The 22,181-nt window shown below is 47.7% G+C and overlaps 1 protein-coding gene across 5 annotated transcripts in view; it reads left to right on the top strand.

Annotated features, from left to right (window-relative positions):
* FOXN3 (forkhead box N3) overlaps positions 1 to 22,181 on the top strand; it is a 286,211-nt gene that overhangs the window by 170,369 nt on the left and 93,661 nt on the right. The gene's annotated exons all lie outside the window — the stretch shown is intronic.

Below are 22,181 nucleotides of genomic sequence, written 5' to 3'. Positions count from 1 at the left end.
CTCAAAAATAAATAAACATTCAAAAAAAGAATTAAAAGTCTTTTTAGATGCCTTCTGGATAATGCTGGGTTATCCCTGTTAGAGATGTCTGCTGTGCAAGTAAGCTGGAATCAGTGGGCTCCCAGGGCCCTCCCAGTTTCCTGTCCCCATTCACCTCGTCGGGCCAGTTAAGGGTCAGAGCGGCACGGCTGGCCAAAAGCAGATGAATCTGGTCATACCAAGAGCTTTAGAACTGGGCTGGGCTTGTACAGAATATTCCACACCTTTCCGTTGGTTTAGAGCTGGGTAGCCTCTTTTCCTTAAAAGTACATGCCGAGGGCTGGCCAGGCATGTGAAGGAGTAGAATATAATTGTGGCTGAGAAAAGGGACATTTATCTTCAGGTTTCCAGAGTAGCTCAAAGAGATGCCATCACATTTGTGTTGTTGTTTTATAGGCCATGCAATTGCATACTGCTTTTTAATAGCCTGTGAAATCAGGAACTGAAGGATTTCCTTGCCTTTTTGCTTGGTACGGGCGAAATTTAGGTGGGAAGTTTTGACTAATCCTAATTTTAATGACTGTTATAGATACCTTTAATATTTAAGGAAAAAAGGGAACTCCCTCTACTCTCAAAGATTAATACATAATTTAAAAAAAATCTGTTCTCCCTTCAGATAGCAAAAATGGAAACCAATTATGATGAGCCTTTGGGAATTTTTTTCAAGTGAGTTTCAAAGTTATGTGCATGTTTATTTTTCCTCCAGATCTACAACAATAATACGAATATCGTTCGTGTTTGGATTATTTTCAGGAGAGGGATTTTACTTGGCGAGCACATTTTCTTGTAGGATTTTTACTCATTAAGTTTCATATTAAGATTTGCTCTTAGGATATTAGTTTTTGGTTGTTTCTGTTGGGCAGAGACATGAAGAAAACATCAATGAGATTCTGAAGTTGAGTGATTTCACTATGAGATCCTATCTCATGGGTGTGGACATTTTCCCTCTTCCAGATAGGATTTAAAATTCTAATTATTCTAAGTGTTGAGAATTACATTATTACAGATTTCAGATGCTTATTCAGTCCGCATCCAATTCCATGCAGCCCTCCTTTTTTGTTTTTGTTTTGTTTTTTTGTACATGTGAAAATCAGAAGACTCTTGGTTGGAGTTTGAGAGGGTAGGCAAGGATTTGTTAAGTTTTTCCTGCGATGTTTCTTTGCTGTGTATTATATTTGCTCTATCTATATATGGAGTTCTGGAGACACTTTTATTGTTGCTAAGATTTTTCAAACTATGTGCGTGTTCTCCCTAATTAATATTTTTGTAGTCCTTTGGTGGGGTATGGTTCATCAAGAAATCGCTCATGCCCACGAGTGAACGTTTTACAATAAAAATATGGGTATATAAAGAACAGAGCTGCCCAGTCATGCCAGTGGAATGTTTAGTTTAAAATCAAGTAGAAGGAGCACCTGGGTGACTCAGTTGGTTAAGCAGCCGACTTTGGCTCAGGTCATGATCTCGCGGTTCCTGAGTTCGAGCCCCACATCGAGCTCTGTGCTGATAAGTCAGAGTCTGGAGCCTGCTTCAGATTCTGTGTCTCCCTCTCTCTCTGCTCTAACCCCGCTTGCACTCTGTCTCTGTCTCTCTCTCTCTCTCTCTCAAAAGTAAGGAAACATTTGGGGCGCCTGGGTGGCTCAGTCGGTTAAGCATCCGACTTTGGCTCAGGTCATGATCTCACGGTCTGTGAGTTCGAGCCCCGCGTCGGGCTCTGTGCTGATAGCCCAGAGCCTGGAGCCTGTTTCAGATTCTGTGTCTCCCTCTCTCTCTGCCCCTCCCCTGTTCACGCTCTGTCTCTCTCTGTCTCAAAAATAAATAAACGTTAAAAGAAAAAATAAGGAAACATTTAACAATTTTTTTTTCAAAAATCAAGTAGAAGAAAACATACCTGATTTATATACTCACTTTCTCACCTTTATACATTTTCAAGACATGCACACATTCCTTCTTTTCCCTCTGTAGCAAGCAAGAGGACATTTATTTCTAGATAATTAGCCTACCCCACCCCAGCCACAAGCAGAACTGTCTGACCCGGGCTACCCGGGGGTCAGGGAGAACCTACTGTGCCCAGTAGCCCTCGGGTGGAGGGTAAGAGAACTTGGGCATGGCCGAAGAAGCTGATGTGTCTCGTCATTTGGAGGAGGGGGGCTTATTTTTGTCAGGAGGGTGGGAGAGTAGGGGCTGTCAGTTCTTGGGAGAGTTGACACCTTGAACAAGACCTTGAAAAATAGTCTGTGTGTGTGGAAATGGAACAAAGGGCATTGCAAGAGGGGGCAGCAAGAGTCTGTAGGCAAGAGAGGGCATGGCGATGGGAATGTTATGTGGCAGGTGCGGACAATGAGTGATTCACGGGCACTTTGGGATGATGACATCCCATGTTCTCAGCAGGATCTGCCTCAGAACGCCATGCTGCCCAGAGAGGGTATGGTAGCAGTTAGATCCTGAGGTCCGCGGAACAATACGGCATCATGGTTCCAGTGGGGAACCCATGTACGTAGTCAGATAGTTGTTTGGTTTGTTAGCTGTCTGGCAGAAACATAGTAGTTATTTTTTTTTTTCCTAGCATAAAACCAGTTGTAAGAATTCACTGGAAGGAAGCTCTCAGGGTCCTACTAGAGTGTGGCCTCTGTGTTTGGTTCTTGCGGAGTCACTGGCGAGAGGGCCTGCTGAATCATCTAGCAGTTTTGAGGATAATGGGAGAAGATTTGGTTTGGATTACACCAGGCATGGGTACTTAACATAATTGGCCATTTCATCAATTCACAGTATTTATTTTAAATGCCATTTAGGCTGCTAGAGACAATTTTAGGATGTTAGCAGTTTCAGGGACCAGAGAGCACTTCAGTTCTTGTACAATGGAAACCTAGCTGTGTGCCAGAAGGGGACAAACCCTTTGTTTAAAGGGGACCCAGGGCAGGTCCAAACAGATGAGTGTGGCTTATTCGGAGCCCTGCAGGAGTGACCAGCTGACAGGTGTCTCCAACTGTCCCCTCCGCATGTCTGCGTGTCTCTGTTACAGTCTGTGTGTGTTTGAAATACATTTTTTTTATTTTATTAGTTAATAACGTCTCATTTTTTTGTAATGAAGAGAGTAAAGCGTTCTACTTTTTTTTTTCTTCTCCAAACTCCCTTGCGCCTCCCCCCCTCCCCCACACATACACATTCCATTCACCCATTAAACTTAAAATTGGGTTACTTTATTTAAACATCACCCTTGGATGGATTATTTTAATGAGTCAGTGATTCCTAGTTAAGGACATTCTTTACCCCTGGTCTAACGCTTCATCTGGTCCCTGGATGTTTCATCCCAGCACTACATACAGCATTGCTGTTCTCTTCTCTTCCTGCCTTCTTCTAAAAGTTCCTATGAGCCACGGTCATCTTGTCTTCCACTTCTGCCCTTTGGGTCTTTGTAGGGTCCGTAAGCAGTTTCGTTCAGAGACCAGCCTCGGCCTTCATAGCTCTGAGCTTGCTTACACTCGGGACCACCTGCCTTTTATCTCTTCCTCTTCCTCTGAGCAGGTGTTTCCAGGGCCCCGCCCACTCTGGCGTCACACCACACACCCCAGCCCTCCTGGCAGACCTGCTCGAACGTGGACATCTCGCCCCGGCCATGCCTGCTTGCAACCTCCCCGCCGGCCTTCCCGGCCCTCCCTCCGCCTTCCTTCTCTCCCTCACCCCAGGGTTGGGCCACTAATTATTATTAAATCTGTTTCCTTAAGATGCAGTGGAAGAATTAAGATAAATTCCATAACACGCATAACAGATTTTTATTTCCATTCACTTCTGACAACCCACGGGATGAGCTAATGAAATGGAAGGAAGAGCTCCAGGGTGTTCTGAGTGCACGGAGCAGGTTGGTGCTGCTGTAGGCCCGAAAGCAGGTGGGGACAATGGAAACCAGCTCTTTTGCTGTCAGATGCATGCTGTTCCTGTGAGCGCACAGGTGTGCTCGCCCTTGGTCACACACGTCCCAGGTTGACTGTGACCATTGGATGACCTGCTCTGGGGAGTCCCGGGTTCCCAGGTTCCAGGTTGGCTTCAGGTGCCTCCTCTCCTGGGAGTTAATATCCTTGCACCTGCTCTCCACCGCCCTCACCCTCTGCTACAAGCTCTGCTATGCATTGTTGCTGCTACGGTGCACGCCATACCTCACTTTGATCGTCTTTCCTGCCGCGAAAGGCTCAAGAGCAAGGGCTCAGTGTATCAGGAACAAGTTCCAGTGGGCAGAGCACCGGATTACAAGCAAGGGGTCCTGGTTGTGGTCCCAGGTCTGCCACCTGGTGAACTTTGTGACCTCGGGCCAGCCGCTGGGCATCCCTGTGTTTTCACGTTCTTCCTTGTGAATGAAGGAGTGGACCTCAGTGGTGGCTGCGGTTTCCTGTGGAGTACCAGCTGTGTTCCGTTGTAGCAACTGGTTTCCTAAACGTGGGTCAAAATGGATTTGAGGCTTAGCTGTAGCTCGGTGGAAAACAGAGTGGTGCTTTCAGCCAGCTGTGTCTGCAGATGGGTCCAAGGAGAGGAGACAGCGTGGTGGCAGCCTGGCTGAAGATTCCAAACCTCGAACAGGACAGCTCTGGGAGGTCCCGTGGATCTCAGGGAGGCAATAAACGTGGAAATGAGCCCTGTCTTGGCCTCTTGCGTGACTGGCCAAACCTCTCTGGTGGGGCGGGGGGGGGGGGGGGGGTGTGTGATAACAATAGTGTCGCTGGTGTCCTAGGGTTCTTGTGAGGATTCAAAACTTTCATATTAGAAGGCATTTAGGACATGCTACATTCCCGGTCACAGTTAGTTATTAGAACTTCCTGGGAAAATAGGAAACTAGGGCTGGGATCTCTGAATGTGATTGATTTCCCTGCGCTCTTTACCTTCCCTGCTAAAATTTCCCTTGTTCCTTTGCTGGGTTAGTGATTCTCAGAACAGGGCCAAAGACGGGGGATGCCCCAGATCCTGCTGGATTTATAGATAGATCTAAACTATTTGTTCATCCCTTTATCTCCGATTCCTTTCGAATAGGACTGCTTCCTTGCGAGGTCACCCAGTTCACACACACGGAGCTTTACCCCTTGCTCTATAATTGTATGTACACGGCAGGTGCGTAGACAGCCACATGCGAGAGCACGGATTTAGCATTGCGTCAACCCAGGGTTGAGTTCCTCCCTCCCTGGGCACCAGGTGTTTGACCTTGGGCCTCAGTTTTGCCAGATGTGTTCCCCAGAACCTTTGCGGAGGTTAGAGGAGAATGTGAACCTGAAAACACAAGTCCAGACCAGGGCCTACCTGGCCCCTCACAAACGCTCTGTCACGGCAGAGTTTTATAAACTTCTGTTTCATTCCCAGGGTTTCTGATCATTCCTCCTGGCACATATATTCAAGGTGAAAAGTTCCTATATACCTCAAAGGAGTGGACTCCTGATCTCTCCTTTGCATGGCTTTCCATTCTCGCTGCCAGCCCCCATTTCCTTCCCCGTGGAACCAGGATGGCTCTGCGGGATCCCATCTCCACACGGCCTCGGGCCTCCAGGCACTTCCGGTGCTTGCTGCTTCTCGGTGCTTCTCTCCAGAAAGACCTCGGATGGGATCTCAGGGCCTTTGGGCTTCGCCTTGACCCTCCCCCACTCATCTCTGCCACATTTGATTGCAGCCCCTGGGCTGTTTGACTTCTTTCATCTAATCTGCTCGGCAAGCTGTCTCCTTTGTCCATTTTGCAAACCAGGGCATCCACCTAATGCATAAATCTCCTGACTCTTGTCCCCAGGCATGCCCGTTTGGGAAAAAATACAGTAATAACAGAAAGGGGGAGAGGAAAACCTGCCTACATTTCCCCCCAAGTCCTGAGCCTAATTGCCTTCTCTACTCTGTCAGCCTGCAGAGACCTTTGGGTTTTAGGAGGGGCCCCTTTCTCTTTCTCTTGGCATCATTTGTCTTGTTCCGCGCTGAGTTATCTGTAAAGGTATTTATGTAATCACAGTAATAAAGTCAGGACGCTGTTTTTGTTCACAGGTGAATTTAAAGACTCGCTGGCCACCTCTTTAGTCACTCATGTTCTGTGCGGTCACTGAGAACAGGCTTTTACGTTAGTGAAAAAATATAAGGAAATGCAGTTTCAAAAGAAGCCTCTGGTCAGTTCTGACGTCACCGTCTCCTGGGAATCCAGACTTGCCCCATCTGCATTTACTGCGACATTCCCAGTGTCTCCAGCCTGGCGTGGAATCTCAGAAAACATCCATAGCCTGGATGTTCCCTTCTGACTTGGACGTCAGCTGGTCTCTCTCCCACCGTCTAAGATTTTCACGGGAGCCCAGTGTTGCACCCTGAGGAAATGGTACCCTGTGGACAGAAATAGGGAGGTCAGAAGGAGTTGCCAGTTTGACGGGGGTCGTGGCATTGAGAGCTTCCTCTGGGACAGGCACCTGCCAAGCAGGGCCTATGGGCTGGTCCTCCTGTTCCAGGGTGATGTCGCTAGGAGGGGACACAGGCTGGAGTTAGGAGAAGGGAGGTCAAGGCTAGGAAGGGAATGTTGAAACGTGTGAATCCACAAATGGCCACTGCAATTATGGGCACAGATGAGATTTTCAGAGGAGTACAGAATGAACTCCTTTCCAACATGGACATGTTAGAAAACGTAGATTTATGATAGAAAGCGGTGGTAGTGAAGACAACAACAACGACAGCAGAGAAGCAGCTTAGTCGGAAACTGGGGAAAGTCGCTGAAATGAAGGGCAAAGAGTTTCAGAAAGAGGGGACAGGCGGGAGCACCCGCAGACACAGAGAAGCCAGTGACGCTGTCAGCTCTGATGGCTACAGAGGCACAGGGCCTTCAGCGCACGGCCATTAGTCTACTGTCGGTCCCTAGGGACCTGTGTGTTCAGGACATTTTTGCATAGACGGAATCATATAAAACGTGACCTTTTGTGTCTGGCCATATATGTTCTTTACGTCATTCTTATATTAGTCTTATACATTAGGTATTCTTACTCCCATTTTGTAGATGGGAAAAGTAAAGCCCCAACAAATGTCCTGCTCGAGGTCACAGAGCCAGGATCCGAAACCTGGACTCACGCTAGCTCGTCTTTGGTTCGGGACGGGTTAAGTTGTTTTTGAAGTTTTTCACTTGAGATGCTGACCTGTTCTGCGTTGTGCTACAGACTGGGGCTGGGGACAGTCCTGTTGTAATGGTCAAAAGCAGTTTATAATGACAAGACAGAGAGATGGAAATGAGTCCTTCTGTTGTCTTTTTATCATTCAAGGCATTGAGGTATTTCCTGTCTCATTTGGTGCCCCCCCACCAAGCACAGGACTGTTGTAAACAGCTGACTTTAAGATCTTTTAAAGACTGTGAATAGAGAAAAAGGGAAATCCTGAAGTTAGTCATCCAAAGACTAATACAATGAGAGGAACTCACACCTTTACAGAATGAATATTTTGAGCCTATCTGGACTTTATAGTAGTAGATAGAGAGGTACAGATATTTTTACACCAGTTGTAATCCATCAATAGGAATATATCCTTACAGTTTAAGTTTTGAGCACTAAAAATGTTTTTCTTATCTATTAAATTGTATCAGATTATAAAATATATAAAGATTACACAATTTTGGATCACATTGTACTGCAGAGCCTGCTTTTATCAAAGTGCTCAATCTTAAAATACAATTGGAAAAGTCATTCCCCTTGAAGTTCTGTTTAACTGCGCTTGGATGGAAGTCTGGAAATATTTTTATGCAATTGCCAAGAGGCTTGCGATGAAGAGTTTTTTAGAATGTACTCAATGAGCTGTTCACATTACAGTTGCAGAAGTGCACTTAAAAGCATCTACCTGTAAACTTGCAGAGGTCAAGTTTGTGTTTTTGTTTGGTTCCCTCAGCGACCAAAAGGCGTGGCTGAGAACTCCAGGGTGTAGCGCTCACTGCGGAGCACATGATAGGTTGGGAATGTACGTGTGCGTGCCTGTGTGTGTGTGTGTGTGTGTGTGCGCGTGTGTGCGCGTGCACGCGTGCCTACGAGAGTGAATGCAGCCCCAGGCACTCAGGCTTTTACCTCCCCCGTGTCGTGAGTCTGCAAGAATAAATTCTCCTGCCCTTCTTTTCTTTGGTGATTCCATCCCACCCAGCTCTCCAGTTGGCCTTTGCAGATGATGGCCTGAGGATAAAAGGCCTCAGTTTTCAAATCAGCTGTGCCTGGATCCATTCCCTGCCTGGCTGCCTAATTGCTGCCTGACCTTGGACAAGTTATGTGAACTTCCTTGAGCTACAGCAAAATGCAAAAATACCAGTCCTGCAAGACTGGTATCATTGTGGGGATTAGCTGATGACAGTGTGTGTGTGACATCCCTGGAACTCTGTGGGAGCTCCTGTCACCACTGCTTTCACTCCAGGGGAGGCAGCCTGCCCGGGAGAGAAGAGTAGAGACCTTACAGCTGGCCAGTGTTGGGTACAGAGGCCAGCCTCTTGCCATCCCCCAGGTGTGTGACCTCAAGCAGCTTGCCTGATGGGTTTGAGCCTTTCCTTCTTAGCAGGTCAATGGATAGCACTATTTCATGGGATTAAAAGATACTGTATGTACTGGGGCTGGGACAGTGCTTGGCAATAACTGAGTGTTTAATCAATAGAATTCATTATGCTTATGGCATTTGAATACAGCATTTTTGCAATTTCCTAAGGGTTTCAATACCTTCCACCCCCAAATAACAGTAACATAAACCCTTCCCCCAGTTGAACTGACATTTTACCTTCAGGAGTATTTAAGACTGTTTCCAGTCTCTGTGAAGCTCCTGCTACATTAAGGCAAATACCCACGAGATACCTAATACCCGCAAGAGGAGTAGAACAGAGTTCTTACCAGCTGCTCTCACTGACACTTTGGAGTGACTGAGATCTTGCAGAAATGTGACCCAGAGAAAGAAGGTTCTTTGGGGATGAGTTAGAATGGCTTACGATCTGTACTCCTGTCTTTTTCCCCTCTCAGTGTCTCTGATGGTGCCAGAGTACGAACTATTTGCAAAGATGCATTTCAGAGGTGGGAGGGAAAGAAAGGAGAGACATACTTGCAGTGATCAAGAACCTTAGAGAATCATTTAAAGGATCATATTGAACTTGTCCCCCACTTCATGGAAACGTCATTTGGGAGCACGTGGATGGATTGGGAGGTGAACGGTTCCCCAGATGCAGGTCTGGGTCCGTTCTCAAAGAAGGGAAAAGGAACTGTCCGTCACAACGGCACAGCCGTTTTATTTAAAAAGCAAAGCACTGCGAATGGTACGTGGCCGGCTCGGTCTGTAGACTCTTGATCTCGTGTCGGATGTACAGATTACTTAAAAATAAAATCTGTAGAAAAGAAAGAAAGGAAAAAGAAAACACACAGGACGCAGAAACATTAGGTTACACGTGCAAGTGTATGTAGCCACTAAGTAGAAGATCCGAGGCCAGGAGGCATACCTTCGCGTTTGGGACTCCCCCAGCTTTCTTTTCATGATAATGGCCGTTATCCATGGATGTACAGGACTATCAAGATCTCAGGGCATAAGGTGGTGTCCATCAAGTTAAAGTAATTTCCCAGAGGCCCAGAATCTTAGTTAATGATGACATTCACTTTTCCTGGCGGAGTGGGGATTGCCGAAAACGTCCTGCTTTAACTCGAGTGGCCGCATTGGTGATAAGGGAGCGAGATGGAACATGGGCTACAACTGCCCTTTCCTGGGGGTCAACCCTGAGCAGCCAGCCTCCGTATCTTCACGAACTTCCCTTTGCAGCCAGGGTCAGTCCCCAGAGCCCCATCTTTAGCACACAAGATGCTTGGACAGTGGGTGAATGTGTTAAGCCATAACAAAACACCACAGGCCGGGTGACTTAAACAACAGAAATGTATTTCCTCACAGTTCGAGAGCCTGGAAGTCCAAGATCAAGGGGTGGCAGGTTTGATCTCTCCTGGGCCTCTCTTCCTGGTTTGCAGGTGGCTGCCTGCACACTGTGTCCTCACATGGCCTCCTTTGTGTGCATGCGCATGCCCTGGTCTCTTCCTCTTCTTGTAAGGACACCAGCCTACTGGCTTAGGGCCCTGTTAGCGTCCTATTGCATCAGAGCCCCGCCCTTATGTCCTCATGTAACCTTACCCAAATTCTGCCACACTGAGGGTTAAAGCCTCAACATCTGAATTGGGGCTGGGGGGGGGGGGGCGGCACACCGTTCAGTCCGAGTCGGTTCAGTGACTTACACGCATACGTTTCACGAACATTCCTTCATTTCCTACTGTGTGCTAGGTACCCTTGCGGCTGGGGATAGAGAGAAAGAGATCTCTTGCCGGCTGGCTGGGGGCCGGGGGGAGGGAGCGGGGAGCAGAATCACCAAGAAGCCTCGGTGGTTTGTGCCATCGCAGAGGAGCTCAGGCTCGGAGGGAAGGAAGTCAGGAGTCACAGAAGACTTCCCCGAGGGGCGTTGCAAGAGCCGTGTGAGGCTGCTGTCCCTGCCTCCCCCTAAGTCTGCCCGACATGGTCAATGGTGCCCTTCTCGGTGTCGCTCCGAGAGGCGCCGTGACGTTGCAGCGCCACAGTTAGCCAAGCCCACAAAGTAGTGAGGCCCACGGCCGAAGGCAGGGGTCACAAGGAAGTGCACAGACGGTACGTTGGGATGTGACAAAGAACTGTGATGAGCCAGGCTGGAGAGGGGAAGTCACCGTGTCCCTTTGAGGTAGCTTGCCTCGTTCCTAACAGGAAAGAGGAGGGGAAGGGGAAGGCACAGTGTTCCAGGCAGAAAAGGTGGGGAGATTCTGATAAAGGTAGTGGCTTTGACTTTGAGGACTTGGGGGGTAGGTGGTGCAGCTTCAGCCTTACACTGAAATTAGGCACGTAAGGAAGGAAGGGTAAAGAACTGAGACCTGATCTTCGCAAACATGGGCAGGAAAACCACCGCTGGGCGGTCAGTCGGTTTCACGGGCTCAGTGTCGCACGGTCACCGCGGAAGGCGCTGGGAACAATGTGAGTCGCCGTGGGCACCGCTGGGGCCGAGGCTGGGAGGCCACGCGAGGTGCAGTACTGACCCCACGAGAGGAGAGCGCGGGCTAAGAAGCAGAGGTGAGGCAGGGCAGACGGAGGGGTGTTAGAGCCCCCCCCCCCCCATTACTGCAGTCTGGGGCGTCTCTGCGTTTCTCTCATTACCCAGGCTACTTAGGAAAACCGTAATAATCACATTATAAATCAGTATAATTTGGAGAGCAGTTGAGTGATGAAAATCCAGTTCGGGACCAGAGATGGAGCCTCTTCAGACTCACTTGCTGGTTCCCAGCTTAATTTTTAAAATTAAGACACTGTTAACGCAGAGACTCACAAAATAGTTCACAATCCAGAACGTAGGGAGGGGACGACAACATGCTAAATGAAAACATGAGCTCCCTTTCAGAAACCGTCCTCCTGCGTGAGTGTGCGTGGGGGTTGGGGGCTGGGGTCAGGGGGTGGCATAGTTGTTCTCTGTATGAGGCCATTTAACTATAAACGGCATTTGTTGGACATGCGAGTCAATAAATTTGGAGAACTGAGCTTGGCATTGGAGGGACCTGGCTTTGGATCTGACTGGCGGTCCCTCGTAGTCCCCTTCCCCCACCCACACACAGAGCTGTATGGTCATTGGCACTGTGCGTTCGTGCTTCTTGGCTTGGTCAGATACTCACCTTTGAGCTTCTGTTTCTTCATCTGTAAAATCGGGAGGATACCACCTGCTTCCCACAAAGGAAGTGAAATAATGTGCAGGCCAGCACTTAGTGACTCTAACAGGGTGATCGCCACCCTCCCCCCCGCCCCCCTGCCAGAGTTCACAGGGAACACGTGCAAGGAGAAACCAAGGTCGTGGTTATCTTTGGGGTGTAGTGACTGGAGAGGGTGGAAGAAGGCTCCTGAGCTGGCAGCTTGTTCATCTGGGTTCTGGTGACACAGGTAAATCGTTTGTGAAAATTCATTGAGCTGAACATGTATGCGGGCTTTACTGGTTGTGTTACTTCAGTCAAAAGTTTCAAAAATGATTGGGCAACAAAAATTTCATTACACCTGCTTGATTTCAGATTTTCCTTATGCACATGTAGTGAAGCTCAGAATTCTGACATGATTAAAGATGAGACTGTCATAGATTTTTATTAAATCAATGTAGTAAATTAAAGCTGGTGAAACACAGAATAACAAGAATTTCTCTCACAATTCAAGCGTGTTTTATTAAGGCCCGCTGAACCTGCTTGTTATTGATATTGTTAATACAATATTTAGATTCCATTTTGAACATGCCAGCTGGCAGCGATTACTGAAATGTCAATCTTACCCGAGAGTGGGCTTTTAAAAAAAAAAAAAAAATGAGAACCGGAGTTAGGTTCTTATATGTAGGTTAAGATGAATTTATGTGACTGTAAGTGACATGAGGGGGAAAAAATGAAAACTCTAGCAAAAACTTTGAGAGAAGTTCTTTGCCGGAACACATAGGAGACTCCTAACGAGCTTGAAATTTTTACCTAAACAGGAGTGGTTTTTCATGCCACCATGGTAACCTGATGAATTAAATATGTTGGGGGAATAATTAATTGATTTAGAAATCGTTATTAAAACCTTGAAACTTCACAGCAAGCATTTTGCTAGTGAAGAAGACCACGCTTGAAAACTTTTGAGATTTAAAAACGGGACAGAGTGGGAAATGGGGGAAATGGATAAAGGTCGTCAAAAGGTATAAAATAAATCCTGGAGATACAATGCACAGCATGGTGACTGTAATTAACACTGCTGTACTGCGTATTTGAAAGTTGGTAGGAGAGTAGATCTTAAAAGTTCTCATCCCCAAAGGAAAAACAATCTATGTGTTGTGATGGACGTTAGCTAGGCTTATGATGATGGTCATTTTGTAATGTAGGAAAATATCAAGTCACTCTGTTGTACGCCTGAAAATAATATAATGTATGTCAATTATGTCTCAATAAAAGTAAGACTAGGGACACCTGGGTGGCTCCCTTGGTTAAGTGTCCAACTTGAGCTCAGGCCACGATTTCATGGTTTGTGAGTTGGAGCCCCAGCGTCGGGCTCTGTGCTGACAGCTCAGAGCCTGGAGCCTGCTTTGGATTCTGTCTCTCTCTCTCTCTCTCTCTCTCTGTCTCTGTCTCTGTCTCTCTCTCTCTCTCTCTCTCTGCCCCTCCCCCGCTCACACTCTGTGTGTGTCTCTCTCTCTTTCAAAAATAAACATTAAAAAAAAATTTTTTTTTAAGTATAAATAAAAAATAAAATGAGAATGAGCAGGCCAGTTGCACCGAGATTTTGTAACTTCCAGGGCAATATGGTATAACCAGGATCTTGTTCGACTGAAAGCTCGCACCTTGAAGGCTGACCAGAGGAGTGTCCTTTCTCTGCAGCATTTGTTGAAATGATTGAAGTGTTCAGGAGAGCCTGCCAGAGCTCTGAATCATTTGTTATCTTCAATTAAACCGTAGGGCCCCATGTATCAGTCCTTTGTAAGTACTGTCTACATGGCTAATGCTGCTTCTCACATTTTCAGACCTCTTCAGGATGTGTTGTAATGATTAAAAAAAAAAAAAAAAAGCTCAGCGGCATTTTTATGTTAATTCTCAGGCATGGATCTTGCCTTCAGAGTGTTCCCAAGCCTAAGGCTGCGTGTGACACTGCCATAGTTCAGGGACAGAGAGAATCTCAGAAATGCCTGTGTTTGCTTTCCCGAAAGAGCGAGGATGATATTGCAATATGTTTTCTTGTTTTAGTGAAGGTTAGGTGCCCACCCGTTCTACTTTTGATGAGTTACACTGTCAAATACATGTCAGAGTCTGCGCGCCAAGCTTCTGAAGGCCTTTGTTCACTTCCGCGGTCTGTCCAGACCAGGCTGGGAGGTGTCAGTCGTGTGGCCTGTGTTCACAGCCTCCGTCGGCCCTTCCAGTATTTTCATCTCCGGGACAGGACAAGAAAGTACACACCCTGGTTTGGGCGGGGGGGGGGGGGGGGGGGGGGTGGCCATGTCGTGGTACAGAATCACATTGGGGGAGTCCCTCCTGTTTGTGTCTCTTACATGTCTTAGCATGATTTCTAATTTGTCCACACCCTCCCCTCACATCTAATAAAAAAATAAAGGGCGGGGGGGGGGGCTTGCTTACTGTTTTTCCTTGGAGCAGGGTAATTTACATAGCATTTCCTGTGTATTCAGGGTCATTATTTTGATGATGGGAGCCAAGTGCCACAATCACATCGTGGCCTCCAGTTTGTGCGTGGTGCACGTATGCAGGGACCAGCTAGAGTTACAGAATTGCAGAGCCGGGAGCTCTCTGAGACCCTGTCCTGGGCACACCTGTGATGAACGGACAGATAAACATGGCCCAGAGAGCCAGGGCTGGCTGTCGGTCGCAGGGAATATTGTTGGTGACACCAGCCCCTCTCCAGGCCAGTCTTTTCTGCCAGCTTTTCAAATTGGAGTAAACTCCCCTTCTCTTCTTGGTCCGCCAAAGATATGGAAAGGGAGAAAAGAAACCCCAAGCTATGTATCAAATCCAAATCAGTAAGGTAAGACTGGACACTTCTTCCTCACCATACCAGCACCAGTCCTGGCCTGGAATCCCAGCTTTCTACTCACTCGCAGTATTACGTCTCAGGTCTTGATCTGTCCATCTCTGAAATGGGAAATAAGGACCCCCACCCTGTGCTAGGTCGCAGGGAAGATTTACATGGTATCGCGTTAATGCCTGGCATACAGTAAGCACTCCATAATTGGAAGCTACCGTGTAGCCATTTGGTGAGTCTGGCTCTTCTAAGCTCCTTCTGAGAACTTGCATGTCCCAGCCAAACCTGGATTTGAACCTTGCACACTTCTCATATGTGTGGTCCAGAGCCTGAGTGGGGCTGAGCCCAACACACATATGTAAGCAGAAGAATGGAAGGGCCTGTGCGGAAATGCTAATTGTAGTTATTTTGAGCCACAGAATTAGGGCTGGTTTTTTATTCACGGCATACTGGCTACAATAAGGTTATGTGGGCTACACAATTAACATGTATAAAGGAATCAAGGAGATTCTGTAGCTGCTAGTTGACGTTCATTAGGTTTGTTTGTTGTTCATGGTTAGTTCAGATCTTCAAAGATCAAGCAGTGTTTGCAAAAATGCAAGATGGCAGAATGTCTAAGGGGCCACTTAAATGGTAAGACAGTAAGGAAGCTTTAGATCTCACTCCTCCTTGTGCCTCACGTGTGCACCTGAGAGTTCTTACCTTTTAAATAAACATGATCTGTACATTGTTTTGTGAAAGAAAGAACTAACAGCAACGACAGAAGCGCTCAGCCCTCAGGCCCTGCTGCCCGTACCCATGAGGCCGGGGCAAAGCCCAGGCAGTGGCGGCCAGGAGACCTTTGGCTGGTCCCTACCCTCTGGATGCAGATGGACTGAGTTAAGGGCTAAGAAAGAGAGGGAACCCCTCTGTGTTTCATCACAAGCACAGGGGATTTTCCCTGCAGCCCAGAGCTCTGGTCCAGGCTATTAAACCCCCACCCCCATCCCCGGATTCCTGGCCACGTCAGGAGTGGTTCTGGCTCTGTACCCAAGAGAACAGATCCTCAACGCAGATACAGGAAAGCATTTCAGTCGACAGATAACAATCTTTTTGATCACATATGGGGAACAGGTAGTGTCTGGGTAGTTTAAAAGTACAGGGTTATGTGGGGATAACAGCGGACAGGCGGTTTGGAGTACTTGGAACTTTTACAAGTTACGACATGTTTCTTAACAACCAGACAATGTTCAGATATTCTAAACATTCATCTTGTCTGATACACAAGGCCACAGACGTCCACAATCTGCTAGTACTCGTATATTGTTCTTTAGACCAACCTGATGCTTTTCCAGAAGGACCAGGATTTTTAGTTCAGTGTGTGGGTCTGCTGCTGTGGAAGTTGAGACACAGTAGATTCATAATTGAATGCCAGGATTCCTGATTTTGAATTTGTATAGTTGTTGTTTTTTCTGGGGGGGGGGGGGGAGGGGTAGTGGTGGTGTGTTGATTTGTTTTGTTTTGACTTAAAAACTTCCATAACTTAAAATTTTTTTCTTTAAATTTTTTTTTTTTGATGTTTGTTTATTTTTTGAAGGAGAGAGAGACAAAGCATGAGTTGGGGAGGGGCAGAGGGAGAGAGCAATACACACAGAATCCGAAGCAGGCTCCAGGCTCTGAGCTGTCAGCACAGAGCCCGATGCGGGGCTTGAACTCACAGACTGTGAGATCATGACCTGAGCTGAAGTCAGACGCCCAACTGACTAAGCCACCCCAGGTGCCCCCCAAACTTCCGTAATTTTAAAACATACTTAATATGCAATTCAGATATGCTTCCAGATGTTCTACGACAGCTGGAGCTGGGGGAAAGGTGTCTGTTGGGGGAGTTGACCCCGAAGCCAAAAAGGTTCCTCCAAGTTGCGGTCTCTACTTTGGTGCCCATTACATCTGCTTTAAAACTGTCTGCTGCAAAGGGCTGCATGTCAGTGACTGTCTTTAATTACTTTGTCTAACATAGCCCACCTTGTTCCAAAACGAACTTGTCACAGATTGCAAAAATGCAGCATAACTAGAATTTTTTTTAAGCACATGCAGAAATGAAGGGAAAATAGGGAAAACAGAAAAAAGGGGAAAAAAAGGGAAAATAGAAAAAGGGAAAATAAAGGTAGGAAACCCAGCATTAATGTATAAAAGGACTACCCTACATTCTATGTATTGGTTTAAGGGGTAGAGCGGTCAGTCACGAATTTGGCTTTGAGCTTCCTAGTAGCTAAGGCAAAGAGAGAAACATGATCACTTGTATGGTTCATTTTATTTTTTTGATCACTTGTATGGTTTAAATGTCCAGAAGATTAAAACTGACTCTTAACTGAGGAAGAATCAGAGGTTCCTCGTTAGTAATTTGTTTCTTTTGACCTTCAGGTTGAGAGAGAGGGAGAGGAGGAGGGAGGGAGGGAGGGAGAGAGAAATCAATCTTCTATAGCAGAGCTGCAAAGGAAGTTGTCTGTAACATCTCTTCCGACAGGACAATGGCAGCCAAGCCATTTAGAAGCCAGTTCTTCAGTGATAGCCTAGGGACGTTGCCTTATTTAGTCTGAATGACGCCTGGGGTAGGGCCATGGGATCTGTCCTTTTAAAAGCTCCTAAGTGAGGGTTGTCTGAGTGGCTCAGTCGGTTAAGTGTCCAACTTCAGCTCAGGTCATGATATCAACTTGGTGGGTTCAAACCCCACACAGGGCTGTATGCTGACAGCTCAGAGCCTGGAGCCTGCTTCGGATTCTATGTCGTTCTCTCTCTCTCTCTCTCTCTCTCTCTGTCTCTGAATTCATTCTCAAGAATGAATAAACGTTAAAAAAAATTCAATATCAGGTGTGTTTATCATGATTGTGAATTCTTTAAATTAGAAATATAACAAAGTTTAGAAAATGTTTAGCAGTGAACAGGGCTCCAGTGGTGATGGCCTTATCCTAAGGGCAACGACTTATTAACCTTGCCTCTTGTGTGCCCAGCACCAAGCTTGGGACACACCTGCCAGTGCCCTCACTTGGGCCTCCCCGTAGCCTGTGGGGCCAGGGCGTCGCCATTGTCCCTGATACTGGCACACAACTAAGGAGGAGAATGGGATTTACTCCAGATTGGCCCACTATAGGAGAATCCAGAAACGTGGGGCTCCATTTGTGCGTGGTAGGATTTCCTTTCCCTTCCCTCTCTCCTTTTCCTTTTCCTCTTCTTCCTTTCCTTTCCTTTTCTTTCTTCTTCTCTTTTTTTAAACTGAAACCTTCCATGGAGCCAAAATAAGATAAAACATGAAATCAGAACTGTTCTGGCTGAACTAAGAGTTGTAGGGGCCAAGAGGTTCCCTGGTTCGGCCTACCCCTTGAGGCCAGTGTCCTCCCCCAGCAACAGAAGGCCATGGAAACCCCACTGAACCAGGATCTCACTGCCTCCCCAAGCAGTGGCCTGCAGTGTTTTAGTGATGTGACTCGAAACCCCATTTGTCACGGCTAGTGTGTGTGTGTGTGTGTGTGTGTGTGTGTGTGTGGTATGTGTGTTTTCAAAGACCCTCTAGTTTTTAGTTAAGAGACAGATGGTTATTTCCTATTTGATGATGCTGTCTCATTTACTTTTACGAAGTAGAAAACAAATACGAAGCTTCTTCTATGCTATTTGGGACACCCTGTCTAATGGTGAAAGCACCATTTTTCATCCATGTGTTCTGAGGAAATGCCTTTGCCCCTGAGAGACTACTCACCAGCACCCTGACTTGGCACAATGCTGAAGTTAAAGTTGGCCGCAGACCTGTGACCGGACGTCCTCTCCCACCAAGTCCTCCTCCAGAGATCAGCCAAAGTGTTTCAAACTTTTCCTGGTGAAAATTCAACCCGGTGGGGAAGCTCAGAGGGGATTTTGAGAGATTTTCTCACCTAGCCTCCTCCCCCAGGATCGGATTATGCACAAATTGGTACTTACAGGTGGTAATTAGTTCTGTTCTTAAGAGATTTCTCTAGAGGATAATTTTACTACTTTCTCCAGTAGTGGGTTTTAGCCTGAATTTTCTGGAAGGAACTTCTTCCCACTCTTTAATTTCAACCTCTCCTCTTCCGGTTTAAATAAACAATTTCCTTTACTTCTGTGCTCTGTGAAGAAGAAAACAAACAAGAAAACCACAAACTGGGTTTGCCCCCCACATCTTATTATAACACCTTGAAAATGGCCATCTTCACCATCAAACTCACGTAGGCCACGAAGGAAGATGGTGGGACTCAGCCTCTAGCAGGAGAATGGATATGTGTTCTTTTGTGCCCCTGAATCCACAGGGGGATTGGTGATAGTGATTAATGGGGGCCACCTCCTCCCTCCCCTGCGTCTGGCGACCCCCCACCACACACCGCCAGGGTAGATGGCTAAGGATGGGTTCATTTGCCACCTGGCAAGAGATTTTTCTCTTCTCAGTTATAACTGGTTTACGCACTCATCAGATCTCTGGCCTCAGAATCATTTAACTCCCTGTTTTTTCCTACTGAGCTCACCTGCCACGCACACAGAAAATAATGTTTTGCAGAGTGGCCAGGTCTGAATAACTCGAGGAGTCCAAACTACACCACTCATTTAATGGAATTGCGATTCTTTGAAAAGAAGGCCCCTCAGAGGTCCTACCTGCTCGGGCTCCTGTTGGCAGGATATCAGCCTGTGGTCTCTTAGCCAGATTTCCCCTGAATAATGAATGAGCCGGTGCCAAGCAAGTCAGAAATAGAAATCATTAAAGCTAAACACCAAGAAGAGGCGGTGGAATGATAGAGCATTGAGCCCCTTGGATGCCAAACCCAATAACGCACATCCTTCGTCTCTCACGAGTTAAGGAAAGAAGAAAACTTGTAACTTGGGGAGAGTCCTAAGGGATCAGAACTTGAGGACGTCCCAGGCTCAGCAGGAATGAGGAGGGACGCACGGACAGTCAGTAGAGCAGCAATATGGTGCTCAAATCTCCTGGGAGCCGAGCACCAAACATCTTCATAAATCCTGTGTTTGCAGCTGTGAGACCAAAATAGATCCACGCACAGCCTGTTTGTCTTGGCCTCATGGAACGTGGCAAGACCGCGAGGCCCGGCAAGGTAGCCGTGACCCCTGCCCCTGCCCCCCTCAGTGCTGAGCATGCATCCTACATCTGCTTGTATCTGACTGCTCCCCCCCCCAACCCCCACCCCGGGGCGGGGGGTGCACACAATCCGGCTTTGATCACCGGAGACATAGTCTTACTGATGGATTGATTTTCGTTTGAGGGAAATGGAAACACGTTGTGGGGAAGGTGTTTTTCTGCGAGTCGTTCAATGAGTGACCATGCCATCTTCCCTTTGAAAATGGCAACAGGCATCCTTAAGAGGCAGGGCAGTGTGGGGGTGGGTGGCAGGAAGGATGTGGCTGTGCCATGACACTAATTCTGCCTAGCTGACCAGCAGGCAACCAAATTTGGTCCCTTTATTAAGGGCACCTCTGCTCGCTCCCTCTCTCTCTCTCTCTCTCTCTCTCTCTCTCTCAAAAATAAATAATAAACATTTAAAGAGTTAAAAAAGTAGGGGGGGGTGGTGCCTGGGTGGCTCAGTTAGTTAAGCAGCCAACTTTGGCTCAGGTCACGATCTCATGGTTTGTGTGTTCAAGCCCTGCTTCGGACTCTGTGCTGACAGCTCGGAGCCTGGAACCTGCCTCAGATTCTGTGTCTCCCTCTCTCTCTGCCCCTTCCCTGCTCGCTCTCTCTCTCTCTCTCTCTCTCTCTCTCTCTCTCCCCCTTTCTCTCTCTCAAAAATAAATAATAACGTTAAAATTAAGAAAAAAAAAAAAGAGCACCTCAGATGCGCCCTGTGGGTGAATGTTCAGACAGCACACCCCCCCCCCCCCCCCCCCCGCCCTCCAGACTCTGTGAATCTCTGATGCTCGTGAGCAGGGGTCTTGTCCCTTAAGTGCTTTGGGACATAAAACAACTCAACCAACAAAAAGCATCAGAACCACCTGAGAATGGTTCTAGAAGGGTGGCGGGGGTGCTTAGCCTGCAGAAGGCACTAGTGAATTGTCACTGATGGGTGTCATGCCAAGTGGTGTCTCTTCGGGCAGGGGTGTGGGGCAGCTCACAGTCTGCTGACATCTGAGCCTGGACTCCGGGCCTCATTAGCGGTTGAGTTAGAATCCTGTTTAGAATGTTTTATGGGGTGCTTTGGAAAGAAAACTGGACCAGGAGCAAGGACTTCTGGTTTGATCTTTGCACCACTCCCTAATAGCCTAACCGACACGTGCCATTTGCGTTCGACTCGCTGGGCGTCAGATCTTCACCCAGATGCGGTGTTGTTGGGTGGGATCATTTGTTAAGGACCTGCCTAGCTCCTGGCGTTCTCTGTTGGAATAGACTTTCATCACAGGACTTTTGCACTTAATTTTTCTCATCCCCCAAACCTGGTACCGTGCCTGGCCTCGAGTGAAGCGACGCTTGGTAAATGAATAAGTGAATGAACGAATGAACGAATACAGACCAACAGTGACTCCTCTTAAGCAGCCTGTGTGTGATTCAAATATGGAAAGCTTGGTTCCCGTGGGTTTGACTTGAGTCTACACGGTTGGGAATTTGGGCACCACTTGAAACAACCGCATTTGCAGGAATGAGTCCGGAAAAGGGGCAGCGCGGGCTCGTGGCTGGTGCAGATAGAAGTGTTGGCACGACTGTGAATTTCCCCAAAAAGGCATCGAACGATGTACCCTGCCCTCATCAGAAGAAGGATCGCTGCAGTCCAGTCACACGCTCCCAGGGTGCCAGGGAGAACTTCGTGGAGCAGACCCTGGCCTCTGGGAACTTAGCCTCTAAGACATTTGCACCGCCACAGATGTTCCGTGTTCGGGAAATCCAAGTGGAGGAATAAAAAAAGCTCTAAATCAATACACGAGTGTCATTAAAGCACTTATCTCTGCTACGGATCCCCGCTAAGTGCCTCTAATGCATTGTCGGGGGGGTGAGTGGATCAACAGAAGGTCCGTGTTGGGCTGAGCGGGGAGGGGGTGGTCGGAGAAGGTGGCCTCGAGGGCTCTGGGCCTGAGGAGAAGAGAAAGACACGCGGCTCTTCTGGGGCCACCAGGGAAGGCCTCACGGAGGAAGGGAGTGTTCAGAAGCACAGTTTGTGAGCGACCCCGCCCCCACAGAGCACAGACCGATGGCCTAGCGGGCAGAAGTGGCACACAGATGGGTTTTGTTCAGCAGACAGAGTAATTTTGAAAATCTGAAATCATTGCCAACGCTTAAAAATCAGGAAATGTCACATAAATATGTAGATTTCTGGCTTCTCTTGCTAACTGGGAGTGTGGCCGTGTTGGGGCTGCCTTCTGGAGGGGCAGCAGCTGGCTGGGGCAGCAGCTGAATGGCCGCCCTCTGTGCAGGTGCCCCTTACCGCTGCACCCCCACTTGTCTCTTGTCACCGCTACGCCCCCCACTCCACTCGGCCCTTCCGCTCGGAGTCCCCGGCTTGGGAACAAGCTTCCTGGTGCTGTAGGGGAGACCTTCAGGTTTGGGCAAGTGACGCAGCCCCGTGGAAGGTAAAATAGGGTGGTGATGATGGCAGCGGAGACGTACCCAGCCGCTCACTACGTGCAGACCGTTGTTCCTAGCA

The sequence above is a fragment of the Neofelis nebulosa genome, chromosome 7, assembly GCF_028018385.1.
Source record: "Neofelis nebulosa isolate mNeoNeb1 chromosome 7, mNeoNeb1.pri, whole genome shotgun sequence".
Lineage (NCBI taxonomy): Eukaryota > Metazoa > Chordata > Mammalia > Carnivora > Felidae > Neofelis > Neofelis nebulosa.
This window is presented reverse-complemented; position numbering and strand designations above follow the sequence as displayed.